This window comes from Ictalurus furcatus, chromosome 13, assembly GCF_023375685.1.
Source record: "Ictalurus furcatus strain D&B chromosome 13, Billie_1.0, whole genome shotgun sequence".
NCBI lineage: Eukaryota > Metazoa > Chordata > Actinopteri > Siluriformes > Ictaluridae > Ictalurus > Ictalurus furcatus.
In genome coordinates this window covers 10,341,269-10,359,528 of record NC_071267.1, presented here as the reverse complement: position 1 = coordinate 10,359,528, position 18,260 = coordinate 10,341,269, and the positions used below count along the sequence as shown (strand labels likewise).

Genomic DNA, 18,260 nt, shown 5'->3' with positions numbered 1-18,260 from the left:
AAAAAACAAAGACTTGGCAAGATCGCAAGCCATCAAGCTGAGTGTTTTTGGAATGCTATTTATTATTGTTCTGTATTGTCTAGATTGAGTACGAAAGTACAGGAGTTAAGTCCTCAGAACAGTCAGAAGACAAATCACAAATAGTCTTTTGTAAGCAGCGCTGTGTAAAGATGTCCCTCGAGATTTAGCATTACAGCTCAGTGTTTGTATTGGCACGACACGTATACACTTCATATTCCTTTGACATATTAAAGTCACAACTAGATGATGTTTAGACACCCGGGAGAAAGCTGAAAAGAAAAGCAGCTCTTTTATTCTCCGTTTTCTGTCAGGAGTCTTTGAAAACACATGCGGCCATATGCAACACATCGCTTGAGCCTACAGCCGCATAGTCAGTCATAACATTCAGTCATTTTTATCCCCCAGCCCCCTTCCCCCACCACCACCAGATACTTTCGAGATATGTTTTCAGCTTTTTTTTTAATTATTATTATTTTATTTTTTTTTAAGAACATTTGCTTTCACAAAGCAGTGCACAGAGTCCATTTGGATGTGTGGAATATCTATTTTCAACTCTGTTGTTCCTTCATCTATAATGTTAATTAGAAATCATTTGCTGGTAACTGTATAAATATACAGCAGAACAATATCCTAACAGGTGGGTGTGCAACACATCATGTTTCACTCGATGCAGTGCAACTAATTCAGCCAAAATGAGGCTTAAAAAGGAGCATTAGAGGAAAAATTGGATAAAAAAATATTATCCAATCAGCCAATCATGCAGTTGTAGCACAATGCATAAAATCATGCAGAAACAGATAAAAAGCATCAGATTATGTTCACATCAAACATCAGCATGAAGGAAAATGTGATCTCAGTGACCTTGACTGTGGCATGGATGTTGGTGCAGATTGGGTGGTTTGAGCATTTCAGAAACTGTTGGGATTTTCCCAAAAAACAGTCTCTAACGTTTACACAGAATGGTGCAAAAACATCGTGAAAATACTTTCGGTGAGCAGCATTTCTGAAGGGGGAAGCACCTTGTTGATGAGAAAGGGCAAAGGAGAATGGTCGGACTGGTTCAAGCTGATTATGGTAACTCAAATATCCACGCTTTACAACCATGATGAGTAGAAAAGCATCTCATAGAAGTACCACCTCGAACACATCGAACTCGAGGCAGATGTGCTAGAAAAGCATACGGCCAAATCGGGTTCTACGCCTGTCAGCCAAGAACATGGAATCTGAGGCTACAGTGGGCACAGGTTTGCTGAAACTGTACAGGTGAAGATTAGAAAAACATTGCCTGTTCTGTGGAATCTTGGTTTCTGCTGCAAAATGCAGATGGTAGGGTCAAATTTTGGCATCAACAAAATGAACGCATGGAACCAACCTGCCCTGTGTTAAATGGTGAAGGTGGTATAATGGTGTGGGGTATGTTTTCCTGGAACACTTTGGGTCCCTTAATACCAATTGAACATAGTTGGAATATCACAGCCTATCTGAGTATTGTTGCTGACCATGTGCATCCCTTTATGGCCACAATTTACTCACCTTCCAATGGCTACTTCCAGCATGATAATGCAATGTCACAATGCACAAGTCGTCTCAAACTGGTGTCATGAACATGACAATGATTTCAGTGTACATCAATGGCCTTCCCAGTCACCAGATTTGAATCCAATAGAGCACCTTTGGGATGTGGTAGAGCAAATATGCAGCAATTATTACTATGATGTAGTCCTGTCATCAGGGACAAGATTCTAAAAGGAATTTTTCCAACACCTTGTGGAATCTATTCCATGAAGAATTCAGGCTGTTCTGAGAGCAAAGACAGGTCCTATACATCAAGTGGACGATTAGTCTGCATTTCAGGTTTTAATAAAGTGGGCGATTAGTCTGCATTTACACTACTATGTTGTTTTGATTGGTCTGAAGGTGTTGATTCATTTTCTATAACAGCAGCTCTGGCAATAGTTACAGCTGCAAGGCAAATAAAAGGTGCATAATAATGCACTTGTTTCTATAGTAACAACTTACACAGCGGCTTGAATGTGGATGTTTCACATAAACAGATAAAGCAAATGAGGGTACTTGTTGCTGTTGTGAAGTTTACTATGAGCATTTTTTTTGGAAGGAGTCTCCACTCTTAGTAATTCGTAACAGTCAGAGGAAAAAAGTGTGGGTTTTTTTTCTTATTAACTTAAGGGAGAGAAGAAAGACAGGTGGATAAGGGAATAAGAGTTTATAGTTGTTTCACAGCATTAAATGCGATGTATAAAAAAAATGTATGACGCTGTTCTTTAATAAATACAACAATTTGACCATTGATGGATTGCTGTGGTATAAGAGAAATTCACTTCAGGATGTACTGTTATTAGAAAATAATCGCTTCAGGGTTTTATTGTGTTTTATTCCATAAATATTACCCAAGCAAATGCATTTGAATAACTTGTGAGATCAAATATTTTCCCATTTAAAATGTTTTTTTTTTTTTTTTTAACCAGTAGCTGATTTGGCAAAATTATATTATATGGAGGGGGGCACAGTGGCTTAGTGGTTAACATGTTTGCCTCGCACCTCTAGGGTTGGGGGTTGAATCCCAGCTCCGCCCTGTGTGCATGGAGTTTGCATGTTCTCCCCATGCTTCGGGGGTTTCCACTGGGTCCTCCTGTTTCCTCCCTCAGTCCAAAGGCTGCAGGCTGATTGGTATTTCCAAATTGTCCATAGTGTGTGAATGTGTATGTGATTGTGCCCTGCAATGGATTGGCACCCTGTCCAAGGTGTCCCCGGTCTTCTGCCCCAAGTTCCCTGGGGTAGGCTCCAGGCTCTACCATGACCCTGTCTAGGATAAGCAGTATGGAAAAAAGATGGATGGATATCATATGGATTTGCTTAAACTACAGGCTAGAGTAAGTCATCAAATCAATAAAATTAAGAAATGATACTATTCAAATTACCAAATGACTTATAACAGTTAATGTTGCTAATATAACACATGAAAACGTGTAACTGGAACATCTCACAAGCCCCATAATATACCATATACCTTTAGATTTACATGATCTGCAAATTCATTGGTATCCGCTCAGTGTATTTTTGCCTGACGTGACGTTACCAAGCCTCATATCCCGTGTATTTTTTGATATGATTATAAGTGATCTGGTTTCTGGATTTTGGGTTTTTGATTCTCATGCCTTGCCTGATATAGTCTGTTTGTACATTGCCTGGCTATTGCCTCATTATTTTGTGACTACGACCTTGCCTTACACTTTGGATTTGTGCACCGTTTTTTTTTTTTTTTAAAAAAAGCATTCTACCTGCAACTTTCGCCGTCTCTGCTGCCTGACACATGACATCACATTTTGACATGAGCTACAGGCTTAGCATGATCTGAATATCAAAATATATCAAAAGCATATAAAAAATAATGAATGCGTCATCGATCATAGATGATAGACGTTATAATCCAATGACCTATTCTCTTGCGTATTCAACATCCATGACCCGATGATGTTAAATATTTCCCCAAACAACATATTTGTTCCTTGGCCATGATATTGATTTGCCATCATAATACCATTGAAAACATTATCACACAAGAGTGCCATTATAACGTCCTGTACCTCTATTTTTGTAGAAAGGTGGTTCTAATTAAATGTAGAGCCCACTGAAGCATTTGGAACACACTGATTTTCCCTTATGGGTGTAAACAACTCATATTGTGTTGGACGAATCACATTGAAAACAGACATTACAAGCCTGCAAAGATAATACGGACCATCATTGTTCCATCCTCTCGGCATTATTTCTGATGATCGTTGCTCAAGAAGATCTGAAATTTCGGACCTCATCGGCAACGCAATGAGAATCCATGTGATTTTTGTGTTTGCGACAACAGCAGTTCCCAATCACAGAAAGAGATGTGCATATGGTGTCCTAAATAGCGCACCATGCAATAACATTAAAGCTTTCTTACAGCAGGAAAAGTTGGTTTCTAAACCCAGGGTACATTCCGTTCATCTGCTCCAGATATTAAAGTGTAGTGATGGATTTACATCAGCCAAGCTAGGAATCAATCAGCGACTTCATGGCTGATGAGGAAATTTGCCAGAAAGTCTGTCAACAGAACTTTCCATTTAACACTTGTTTTTGATTCACAAAGAGCTGAGGGTTTGAGATTTTTTTTAGAGAACTGACTCATCTAGACCTAAGTCATTGGTGCTATCATCATCAAGCAGTAAAATCTCTTACAAACAATTTTTATTTATAAAAAAAAAACCCTTATTTACACAATGGGCTGTGGATATAAATGTTTTCTTTTTTTCTTTTGAATGCTCACTAGAGTAGTTTAAGTGGTATTTGTCACGCTATCAAGTTAGAGATGGATGCAAGTGCAGTTAAGAGAGCCAGGCAGACAAACACAAATTGTAGGGCAAAATCGTGGTGAAAAACAGGAAAAAGTTCAGGCGATCAAACAAGAAACTGGGAACAAGATCAAAGAACCTGGAAACGAGAACACAGAACAAAGGCTCGGTAACGCACAGGCGGCAAAATACAGAAACGCAATACTTCACCCCAAACAAAGACATATTTAAATATACAATGCATCTAAGGGGATGACACAAAACAGCTGAGACATTAGGAAATAACCAATAACAGAACAGGGGCGGAGACAGGACAGAAACCAAAACAAATACACGTGTCAAAAGTAAACAGAATCAATGAAGCACGCTCTCTCTGGCATGAACAAAATCACGTTTTTAAGAAATGGCACATGGCATCTGGTTGAAACCAGAGGTGTTTTGGGATCCTGCGGAACAACAGCAAGACTCATGTGACTAGAAAGATCGTACTTTCAGATATGAATGCGGTCAGATACGAAGCTTGAAATACAAACAACGACCATGTTCATGAACATGAACAAATATACAGCTTGCATTTCTTCATCCTTAGTAACTGCCTGGTCAGGATCACTGTGGCTTCAACTATGCTACTAATGTGTTTATAATTTTGAGAAATCGACTACATTTGTTAGAAAATATTGTGGATTTGTTGCACAAACAAAAACATTTTTTACCTTTTACATTTCTTGGATTTAGATGGGATTTTCCCTTCGATTTGTTTCTCCCTAATTTAATCTTGATCAATTCCCACCCACCAGTCAGCTCTCCCCTATTACATGACACCTACAGTACCAACCAGTAAGAGCGAAGACCTCTCTAACCTCCGAGACACGTGAAGCCAGAAAGCCACGGACATCTTTTCAAACTGCTGTTCATGCTCCCTCAGGGTGTGTTAGTGCTATCCACCCCCTTCTGCCTGCATGAGCCCACAGATGCCTACGATTGGCTAATCTTGCTGTGATTGACATGGGACGCCTTGCAATCTCTGGACAATAGGGCAAAGGCCTTTCTGTTGCGCTACTCCTGCGTGTAACCTTTCACATTTCTACTTTTGAGTTTTTTTCCCTCATCATTTAAAAAAGGCCTCCATGTTTATGCCACGCCCACTTTGGATTTCAATTCGAATGCAGATACAGCTGTACTGTATACATGAAGCACTAAACAGATGCAGATACAGATGTATTTAGGTCACTGTGGAACATGAGATATTTGGTTAAGGAAACACATTACATTTCTCACTCCCCTCCTGTCGAGCCTTATATTAATGTGAGTATGCTTTCAATTGCAGTGTAAACTGGAACAGAATAATCTCTCTTGTTTTTGTCAGACATGTGCGACTCCCCGGCAGTCTCAGTTGGCATTGAATGATACAGAGCTCAGCGGCACACTCAGTCAAAAAGGCAAAAACTGACATCATGGCTGATGCTGAGTCCAAATACACCACAAAAGCTTAAAGTCCTAGCTAAGTTTAGCGTGTGATGTCATCATTACTATGTTTTACAACAGACTCTGTTTTTTAATTTTTCAACATGGATTACGCAGGAGTGGTTGAATAATATATCTTCCCCAAAATTGAGTGAGTGAGAATGTGTTTGAAATATGCACAAAACATGATGATTTTCAATATTACCATACAGTTACGTTTAACTAAACAATAAAGTGAACATAGAGTCATTCGTATACATTATATAGTATGCACTATATGTAAGTATGTGTGTTACATGTTGGTGGTGGTTACTCATGCATCCTGGAAATCAAATCTCCTTGAAACAGGAAAACAGTTACAACAGCCAGTGAATACCAGACTACACTGAAAATACTTCTGTGAGAAGTATTTTAAAAAAAAACAAAACAAAAAAAAACCCAAAACAAAACATGCATTAAAATTGGCTTGGGTGTGTTTGATTCTTTTAGGACTAGTTACGCCAAACTATCTGTCAGAACTTTTCTATTTGATGTCTACGAATGACCTTTCAACACCAGGCAGAGCTAGAAATCCATCATTCTAAATTAAAACAGCTGTAACGGGTTGCCTTTGAATTCCTTTGTCGTAGCCAATTCAGGTTCGCTCATGTAGACATCTAACCTATATGTTCACAGTAAATCATAATACACGCATACATCGATAAGTGTCTGCTCTGGGGGTTTGTCCTCGCAGGAAAACATTTCAAACGTAAACCTTTTTAGAATGCATTAAGAAGAAGAAGAAAAAATCAGGAATGTGTTCTGAAGGGAAAGAAAAAAAAAATACAGACTGTTTCCGATTATACATTTTAATATGTAAATGAGGTCCACTTCTTGGATGACGTCTGCTCTGAAATAAGCCCATAATAAATCAAAGTGAAATATCAGTGTGAACATCTCGCACTTTTCAAAGGAGCACTAATTGTGTGTACTCAACGTGGAATGCTTTCTTTTTTGATTCGCACTGACTTTGAATCATGTGAATTAATATAATGGATGGAAATCGTTCAGAAGGAAAAATGTACTTTAATGGAAATGACATTAGTAATCGGCGGCTCCCTGCAAAGCTGAGGTAATAGTCTAAGTCCAAGTATTCCCCTGCTAAATGAAGTGATGGCAGTAAAGAGTAGTTGCAGCTCGGAGAGTGGGGAGGAGAGAAGTCTGTGCTCTTTCACTCCTCGGTGAGCGCGTGCTGCAGGAAGCGGGGTCTGACCGGGGCGAGCCTCCTCTTCACCTCCTCTCTGACACACGTGCAGTGAGTACTCAACCTCCTTACCTGTCCTTCATATCTTACTGCTCTTACAGCCTGGCCTGTTGTGCTTCTGACACACACACACACACACACACACACACACACACATACACACACACATAAATAGAGACACGCTTTGCATTTAAGACTCTGTTCACATTTGACAACGTTTCTTTTAGCATTTTTTGATTCCTAAATTATGAGGCCTTCCTGTGATACGTCCTTGAACTTTTTCCAGATGAGTTTGTGCAACAGGCACGGTGGATTGATAGCAAAGGTATACACAGAGAAGGATGTTTTACTGACAAATCTCTGAAAGAAGTGAAGCATTTTATTCTTTTTATTTATGGCCATGTTGAGTGAAAGAATGCATTTTTTTGAGGTCCTTTTTGTGTGTGTGTGTGTGTGTAATCAGGTGGAATTTGGATGAACATTTTTTTTTTGTTTTTTTTAAAGAATATATTTCCTATGTTGTTTGACTGAGCATGTTTTCCTAATAAGCACAGTGTTAAAACATGGTTGTTTAACACCGAGGAAGGAAGGACCGAGACGAGTGAGTAATCATGGATGTAAGCATTATCAGCAAAGCTTCTAAGTAAATCTTGCTGAGATCATATTGATGGAAATGTTTTCACACACTCTGCTCCAAAATGGTGATTAAATGATATTCGAGTCCGGGGGCTATGCTCTCACAGTACAGTGACACATTGTGTTTGGATGTCTCTTGGCATGGCGTGGCCTTGGGGGATTTTTGTTGGGTGATGTAAATGAATATTGGAAATAAGATTATTAGTCAAAAGCAGAACATAGGGGGAACGCGCAGACCTCTTGGCAGAGGCGAGCAGGTCGGTGCCTGAAAGCCGTCAGCTTGGAAACGAGAAGATTGGTTGTTTATAGAAGTTGAAATGTTCAGAAGGAACATATCTTCAGGGCTGATCCCAGGAGCCAGACCTAATTAGAACCAAATGGATAAAAATCATTCGGTGCAGCCCAACATCTCTATATGAAGCTTGGCAAATTGCTTGCCTATTTTTATCAGCTGTAGTCGGTGGCGCATCTCCTTCAGAGCATATGTCTCTGTATGTGTGTGGACATTGAGGACTCGCCCCGAGTTTGAGGTCTAACTGAGCAAGCATGTTTAAAAAATGCACTTGTCGAGCCCCAATCTGTTTTCGATTACGATCTCTCAAATGTTTGGTGCTTGTCCTGTTGCCTTCGAGAAACATTACATCATGAAGCGGTGTGCTAAAGTAAAGGCACCGAAGGGGATCTTTCCACTCCTTCTTTTGTCTTGTAGAATGGGCTGAAATTTATAACCATGTGATCAAAATCCAAACGTGGAGCACAGGTTTGTGTATATTGTTAATATTTTACACAGAAGAAATGTGCCATTTCGCAGTAGTCTTATAATTAGTAGTTGTCCTTCGTTTGTACTCTTCATACGACTTAAAAAAAAAAAAACGACTTCATACAGATTCGATTTCTTATTCAGGTATCATTAGCATGAATACAGAGATTAGTACAATAGGCAAAGGCATCACATTTCCTTCAAAATATGTCATGTTTTAATCTACTTGATTGACAGGGTTACATTTCAAAGTTATTTTTGAGCTGTATATTCAGTAATATTGTTGGCTCGCTTAAGGAGACTCCGAGTCAATATTTCTCATACGTGTTAGACTAAATAATCCAGAGAAACCTTCATTACTGTACTATTTTATTACAAAGGTGCAGCAGGTGAAATCAGCTAATGTTTCTGCGTAAATAATTGCCTTATACAAATGGAAAGACTACGCAGCGGCTTAAGCATTACAGACCAAATACCCACTTAATTAATCATCATTTATCAGTCCACGCAGTTAGGAAATGGATATGAGCAGCACATGGGGATCTGCTAAGGTCTTCTGTCCAGTTTCCATACAGATATCTGATACTGAAGAATATTGTTTCAACAATGGGAATAATATCCAGAGTAAAACTAAACGCATCCATCCTCAATCATTTTTCTTTTAAAGGCAGGTTTATTGAAGGTCATTTGAGCCTTTTATTCCCTGTGTCAATAATTTCTTCATAAACTAATTTATCAAGTATCTTCTATGACATATTATAACAGAGAAATGTATATGTGCTTTTGCTTGGGATGACCAGCCGATTGTTGAACACAATCACTTAGAATCATGCCTGTAAATGACAAAATATCAAAATCGCTCTTCTCTGTACGACTCTTGTTTCGTGGAAGGATCCCATTTGTCACAGGCGTTTCGCTCCAGCCAGCGCATGCATAACGGGTTGCAGAGGCACTATGTCATCCATCCCCTCCGCTCTTTAGATACATGGGTTCTAATTCACCACGGACAGTGTGTAAGCTCTGCTGTCACTGTGCCTGCAGATGAGGTCCATTATAGGCAAGCAGCCAACATTAGACACTCTGGTGTTTAACCGAGACATAGAGTTCTGGTGCTAAGCAAAATATACATTCTCCTTGAACACAATTTACTCATTCTTACTGATTCACTCACAAAGCCAAGCCGTTGGAAATATACAAATTACTGGGGACTACTGAACTCTCTGTGACCTAGCTACTCTCTCTCTCTCTCTCTCTCTGTCATAAGTATACATAATAAATAAGAAATACAGTACACCAGAAAAATAATAAATAAATGTGTGGTGTGATACATTGGCAAGCTGATAGTATTTCTATAACAGCACTCTCTGAAGTGTTTTATTCCTCTCATACTACCTCAATTTGCCATTAGCATTTTTTTTTATATATTAATGAAGGACGCATTATACATTTTTTTTCTGTTTGTAGTTATATTTAATGTTGTGGAATGTATGAGAAGCAAGATATCTCCGATGTTAAACAGTTGCTGCCTCACTAGCCTATTTTGTCTTTCTCTTGAAGTTAAAAAGAAAAGATAAAAATGCAGCTTGTCATGTTAATAAGAAATGACAGAACACTTCCATGGCTAAAACCTTCATGGACAGTTTTACCTCTGAGTGTTATAAAGCGCTGACACTAGAGACTCCTTCCATAACTGTTTAATAAAGTTTTGCTACGTACATTAACGATTATACAGTTTTCTTTGTTAAACAGTACAAAAAAAAAAAAGCTTTATGATTATATTTAGATTAGGTGGCTCACCCACGTTCCAAATCTCTGTGTATAAATTTACTTGCAGTACGTGTACGGTTTATATACAGTATAGTCTACATATAATGTTTTATACGGAATAAAATGATACAACATGCAATGATTTATAGGACTAATTTCAACAACAATAAATCAGATAAAATAGGTCCACCCATATTCCCAATACGTTAGCCCCATATACATGCAGCCGGTTGGAGATCTCATAACCTCTGACTGTTCCACTATTTACCAGGACCATCTGTTTTAAATCCCACTGCAGTAGTAGGAGACATCCTGAAAGCAGTCACTTCTAACAAATCAACCACTGATATATTGTAATACTACTGGTGTAGTATGGACATGTAACTGCTCATTATGTAACATATATATATACAAAAAAAGGCTTGAAATATTTCACTTTATGTGTAATAAATCTAGAACATATGAAAGTTCCACTGTTTGAATTACGGAAAAAAATAACGTTTCCATTTGTTTGAGATGCATCTCTCTCTCTCTCTCTCTCTCTCTCTCTCTCTCTCTCTCTCACATACATATGTACATATACATACACATATTCTATATATATACACACACACACACACACACACATATATATATATATATATATATATATATATATATATATATATCTCACAAAAGTGAGTACACCCCTCACATTTTTGTAAATATTTAATTATATCTTTTCATGTGAAAACACTGAAGAAATGACACTTTGCTACAATGTAAAGTAGTGAGTGTACAGCTTGTGTAACAGTGTAAATTTGCTGTCCCCTCAAAATAACTCAACACACAGCCATTAATGTCTAAATCGCTCACAACAAAAGTGAGTACACCCCTAAGTGAAAATGTCCAAATTGGGCCCAATTAGCCATTTTCCCTCCCAGGTGTCATGTGACTTGTTAGTGTTACAAGGTCTCAGGTGTGAATGGGGAGCAGGTGTGCTAAGGACATGGATTACTGGAACCATGTCCTGTGGCCTGATGAGACCAAGATAAACTTATTTGGTTCAGATGGTGTCAAGCGTGTGTGGCGGCAACCAGGTGAGGAGTACAAAGACAAGTGTGTCTTGCCTACAGTCAAGCATGGTGGTGGGAGTGTCATGGTCTGGGGCTGCATGAGTGCTGCCGGCACTGGGGAGCTACAGTTCATTGAGGGAACCATAAATGCCAACATTTTCTGTGACATACTGAAGCAGAGCATGATCAGTATGCAGTATTCCAGCATGATAACGACCCCAAACACACCTCCAAGACGACCACTGCCTTGCCAAAGAAGCTGAGGGTGAAGGTGGTGGGCTGGCCAAGCAGAGAGAGAGAGAGAGAGAGAGAGAGAGAGAGGTGCATCTCAAACAAATAGAAACGTTAATTTTTTCCGTAATTCAAACAGTGGAACTTTCATATGTTCTAGATTCATTACACATAAAGTGAAATATTTCAAGCCTTTTTTTTGTTTTAATGTTGATGATTATGGCTTACAGCTCATGGAAATCAAAAAATCCAGTATCTCAAAATATTAGAGTAAAGAATTTATAATACAGAAATGTCACAGTGTCGCATTCCTAGTATCAAGCCTCTCCTGAACCAGAGACAACATCAGAAGCATCTTACCTGGGCTAAGGAGAAAAAGAACTGGACTGTTGCTCAGTGGTCCAAAGTCCTCTTTTCAGATGAAAGATAACTTTGCATTTCATTTGGAAATCAAGGTCCCAGAGTCTGGAGGAAGAGTGGAGAGGCACAGAATCCAAGTTGGTTCAAGTCCAGTGTGAAGTTTCCACAGTCAGTGATGATTTGGGGTGCCACGTCATCTGCTGGTGTTGGTCCACTGTGTTTTCACAGTCAAGAGTCAATGCAGCGTCTATCAGGAGATTTTAGAGCACTTCATGCTTCCATCTGCTGACGAGCTTTATGGAGATGCCGATGTCCTTTTCCAGCAGGACTTGGTACCTGCCCACAGTGCCAAAACTACTAGTAACTGTTTTGCTGACCATGGTATTACTGTGCTTGATTGGTCAGCCGACTCGCCTGACCTGAATCCCATAGAGAATCTATGAGAGACACCAGACCCAACAACACAGACAAGCTGAAGGCCGCTATCAAAGCAACCTGGGCTTCCAGAACACCTCAGCAGTGCCACAGGCTGATGGCCTCCATGCCACGCCGCATTGATGCAGTAATTCATGCAAAAGGATTAAAGCCCCGACCGAGTATCAGTGCATAAATTAACATACTTTTCAGAAGGTCGACATTTCTGTATTATAAATTCTTTATTCTAATATTTTGAGATACTGGATTTTTGATTTCCATGAGCTGTACACCATAATCACTGAGATTTTTTTAAAGGCTTGAAATATTTCACTTTATGTGTAATGAATCTAGAAAGTGACAGTTTTTGAATTAAATTAAAAAATGAAAAATGAACTTTTCCACTATATTAAACTTCTTTGAGATGCACCTATATATATATATATATATATATATGTGTGTGTGTGTGTGTGTGTGTGTGTGTGTGTGTGTTAGCTTTGGGTACTATAGCTCTGTAATATCCTGTCTAAACTTAAGACATTAGAGACTGCTAAATAGGTTCTGTTATGTGTTCATATACACAGTGTACACCTGCTCATTTAAGAAGATTTCAGTCTTCAGCTGTCCAGTTTGGGTGAGTCTGTGCCCATGATAGCCTCAGATTCTTGTTCTTGGCTGACAGGAGCTGAACCTGATGTGGTCTTCTGCTGTTGTTGCCCATCCACCTGAAAGTTTGATGTGTTGTGCGTTCTGAGATGCTTTTCTGCTCACCACGGTTGCTTTTTCGAGTTACTATAGACTTCCTGTCAGCTCAAACCAGTCTGGTCATTCTCTCTCATTGATCTCTCTCATTAACAAGCTGTTTCCGCCTGCAGATCCTCCACTTATAGGATGGTTTTTGTTTTTCACACCATTCTGTGTAACCTCTAGAAACTGTTGTTTGTGAAAATCCCAGGAGATCAGCAGATTATACTGCTGAGTATATTAAATACTCAAACCAGTCCATCTGTCAGCAACAACCACGCCACAGTTAAAGTCACAGAGATCACACTTATTCTTCAATCTGATGTTTGATGTGAACATTAACTGAAATTCTTCACCTGTGTCTGTATGATTTTATGCATTGTGCTGCTGCCATACGATTGGCTGATTAGATAACGGTATAAATGTGCAGTTGTTCAGGTGTTCCTAATAAAGGGTATACATAACCTATATGTTCATCAAATGGTTAGCTGTGTCTCAGATACTTGCAGGAATGTATGAATGTATGAAATTATATTCAAGTCTGAGATACTAGTCTGAGATCATACAATCTATAAGATTCAGATTTACCAGAGCTAAAAGTGAGTCATAGGTCTTAAGAAGTTGTCCCTTTATTTTTTTTCCCCCTAACAAATTACACTTATATGAATCATATCTTTGATCTTCAGGATTCATCACTTGTCTGCGTTCCTCTAAAAATAACATCTTAGACCCTTGATAGGACATGATGTTGCCTACACTGAGTAGTTAAACTTCCCAGTAAGCATTGCATTCATCTTCTTTATACTTAGAAACACTGATTACTTGACTACTTGAAACCAATGATTTCTGCTTCCTACCATATTACTGCATTTGCTTGTAATGTCTGATTTGCTAAGCATGATAAAAATGTGGAATATATTCCATCATGTGTTTATTCACCTTTTCATAAGGATGTCTGTTTAAGCTAAATTTAGCATGTGCATACACAACCTTCTATTTTGGAAAATAATAACACGGCTGCACTATGTAGAAGTCTGTCAGACCTATACCGAGGTGATGAGTCATTACTGATTGAGTGGAGAACGAGCTCCTTTCTCCTCGAAGAACAAAAAAACAAAACGCATTCCTCTCTCACATGCACACATCATAGGGTACAAAACATTCATCCAATGGAAACAACCAACCGAAATAGGTTTTGGTCTATTTTGGTCTGCCGCAGGTCTTATTTTTAGAAAAAGAAATAAGTGCTATTGAATCGCAAAGTGATCAGGTCACTCCATGTGCTTTCTTTCCAGTTTATGATTCAACGGAAGTATGTGATGACGTTACGTGTGTTTGCTGTTCTGTTCGGGACAGGAACTGATTTTCTGTTCCTTGTGAGTGCAATCAGTTTACTGTAATTTACTTTTATATACCGAATATCATCAGGTCGTGAGGTAATTTCACAGCCATATCAATATTTTGTCAAAAGGCTCTTTTTGTAGAGGAAGAAGTAAACATAGTAAAAGTAAATGAAAAATGAAGCCCTCTTGAGAGAAAGTCCACAAAGCTAACTATTAGAGGAAATCTAAACTCATTTCATTTACAGACTCTAAAAAGACACCCTACTACACTGGCTGCGTACCACAATATTTACCACAGTTTCCCCTCACTGTATTAACAATGCTACCACAAGAAAAGAAAAAAAAAATCATTCAGGTTTACCACAAATTTACCACAGTCTTAGTAGTCTATATATCAGAGAGAAGTACACTTACAGTTTACATTTGATATACTACCACATTTACTACTTCAAGAGAAGTACACAGTGTTAAGTACACTTACAGTAAACATTAAATATTGTATATTAGCGTGTATAAGTATACTTGAAGAGAAGTACACTAAGTGTAAGACGATTACAGCATTAGTTTACTTTTAAATGTACTTGAGTAGATTAAATACTGAATTATTCGTTTATTACTTGAGTGTTCATTTTGTTTTTCAGTTAATAGATTACTGAATTAGTTTCTTCTGCCCTTTTCTTTCGTCCAGTTTGAGTTGGATGACTGTATTTGTTAGAGGTGATGTACAGGTGGTGATGAACCACAAAAACTAAAATAACTTCTGTCCCCCTCACTCAGCCCCTATGTTACTGATCATGAGCAAAACTGCATCGTGGTGGTTTTTTGTATGTGCACTATTTTAGTGTATTAGTAATGATAATGGTGAGTAGTTCTACCTCTTTATTTTAACTGTGAAAGGAATTAGAATTAGTGGTACAGTTGGGGGTTTAATTCCTGCCTCCGCTCACTGTGCACAGAGTTTGCATGTTCTCCCTGTGCTTTGGGGGTTTCCTCCGGGTACTCCAGTTTCCTCCAAAGACATGCATTGATTGGCATTTAAAAATTGTCCATAGTGTGTGTGAGATTGTGCCCTGTTATGGGTTGGTACCCCTCCAGGGGGTCTCCCGCCTTATGCCCCGAGTTCCCTGGGATAGCCTCCAGGATACACCTAGTACTGTAAAAAGGTAGACTTCCTGTCAGCTCGAACTAGTCTGGCCATTCTCCTTGTCTCTCATCAACAAGCCGGTTTTGTGCAGAGAACTCCCACTCGCTTTTTGTTTTTCGCACATTCTTGTGAAAGTTTCAGAGAACGTTGTGTGTAAAAATCCCAGGAAATCAGCAGTTTCTAAAATACTCAGACCAGCCCATCTGACACCAACAACCATGCCACTAGTACCATTCTGGCGTTTGATGTAAACATTAACTGAAACTCAGGTTGCACTGCTGCCATCTGATTGGATGACTGGACAGTTGCACGAATGTGCAGATGTACAGGTGTTCTTATTAAAGTGTCTGGTGAGTGTATGTGTACTTAATGCACTTATAGCACACTTACAATATGTACTAAAGTATACTAGATTTTTGTAAGGGATCACCCACATTGTCCGCATACAGGGACTTCCTGGATAATGAACTCTACAAAATCATAAAGGCTATTCCTATTATAAAAGAGAAGAACCCTTATAGAACAAGGTATGTTCTTAAATGGACTGTTTGTTCATTTATTACTATTAATGCTTAAGACTGCCAATCAACATAGAAATCATAGCATACAGTTGTGCTCAAAAATTTACATTTGCATAAGCCTTGCAGAATCTGCAAAATGTTAATAATTAAAAAAAAAAACATAAGAGGGATCATTAAAAACTGCATTTTGTTTTTTATTTTAGTACTGCTGTAAATAAGCTAATATCACATAACAGACGTTTACATATAGACAAAGACACAATAATTGTGTTGAACTAGCCATGGAGATGGTGTTATAATCTATATGCAGGAAATTTATAGAAACACACAAACAAACAATCAAACTCGGCAGGCAGAGAGACATAGTCTAGGTGCAGATAAAGTCAAAAAACCAAAATACAGTCCAACCAGGCAAACAAAACAATGGGTAATCCAAAGAATCGATAAATCCACAAAACAGTGGTCATAGCATGAAGCATAGACGGCAGGCATGGTTGGCTGTATCATTCCATGGTAACTTGGAGGACTTGCCCTTCAGTAGTGACGAGAGTGGGGCTGCGATGATGACATAGTTGCAGATGAAACGATATTAACGAAGCCCAGTAATCATTGCAATTCCCTCACAACGCTTGGTCTTGGCCATTCCATGACTGGAGTGACCTTAGCAATGTCCATCTCCACAACTGGTGGCTGATATTGTACCCAAGGAATGTATGGGTGGTATGAAACTCACATTTTTTTGCCTTGATATACAGTTGGTGTTTCTGGAGATGTGCCAGGACTGTCTTCACATGCTTGAGATGTTCCTCCTTGCTCTGTGAGTAGATGAGGATGTCATCGATGTATGCCACTACACAGTGATTCAGTAGATCCCTGAACATCTCGTTGATGAAGGACAGAAAGACTGCTGGTGTGTTAGCCAACCCATATGGCATGACCAGATATTCATAGAACCCCATAGTGGTGCTAAATGCCGTCTTCCACTCATGCCCTTCTCTGATCCTAATAAAGTTGTATGCACTTCTTAGATACAATTTGGTATAAATTCATGACTCACGGAGTTGTTCTAGAGCTGAAGGGACAAGTGGCAGTGGGTAGCAATATTTGACTGTGACTGAGTTCAAACCTCAGTAGTCAATGCATGAGCATAGTTCTCCATCTTTCTTTTCCACAAAGAACAAGCCCACTGCTACAGGAGAGGTGGCTGGACAAATGAAACCAGAGGCCAAAGCCTCTTCAATATAGGTTTCCATAGCCACTTTTCGCTGAAGCCATGTTGCGTAACAGTTCAATGTCACAGTCCCAAGGACGATGAGGTAGAAGTTGGGTGGCTTTGGTCTTACTGAACACTTCAGCAAACTCATCATAATCAGCAGGGATCTACGTTTCAGCTTGGACATCAGGGCTTTCTATGCTGGTGGTTAAACATGGTAGGTCAACAGTGACATAAAGACAATGTTCCTGACAGAAACCTGAACATTGTGTGCACTCACCTTGGTTCCAGGAGACTTACGAATTGTGAATAGCTAGCCAGGGATGCCCCAAGATGATAGCTTGTTTTGGAGAGTTTATGACATATAGATAGAGGTGTTCAACATGAAATAATCCAATCTTGAGTGTTACTGGAGCAGTTTGTTGTGTTATGCCAGAACTAATGGGAGCGTTGTTGACAGTGGTGACATGGATGGAAGGGATAATACATTTTGCTGAGGGTATACTGAGTTCTTGTACCAGATCTTGGTGAATAAGGTTTACAGCAGCTCCAGAATCCACTAATGCTGTAACACATTTGAAGCTCTCATTAATGGACACTTCATTACTGGTGAGTGGAGGGCTAACAATTCGTGGTACTTACTTTCCGTACTGACTCTGGTGGGCTAGATTTCTTGTGTGGACAGGAAGCATTGGGATGATCTGGTTTACGATAGTAGTAGCAGAGCTTTTCTTTCTGTTGATGCTGGCATTCCTCTATGGAGACCCAAGCATATGCAGTTTGCATGGGTTCAGGAAATTCCAGGAATGCTAGGCTGAAGACTGTGGGTTGGTGCGAGTCTTGGGTCGTGGGCCATTACAGAGCAGATTGTCCATCTTGATTGCCATAGTAATGAATTCTGAGAGATTGGATTCCTCACTCTTGCATGTGAGTTCAGTTTTGATTTCGTGGTTCAGGCCCTCATAGAAAAGTCTTTAGCGCCTCATTATTCCACCTGT

The 18,260-nt window shown here is 39.2% G+C and overlaps 1 protein-coding gene across 1 annotated transcript in view; it reads left to right on the top strand.

The window, feature by feature from the left end:
• Positions 1-6,817: 6,817 nt before the first annotated feature.
• myocd (myocardin) overlaps positions 6,818-18,260 on the top strand; it is a 103,341-nt gene continuing 91,898 nt past the window's right edge. The window contains exon 1 of the mRNA XM_053639117.1: positions 6,818-7,125. The gene's annotated coding sequence lies outside the window, so the exon portion shown is untranslated. The remainder of the gene's footprint in view (positions 7,126-18,260) is intronic.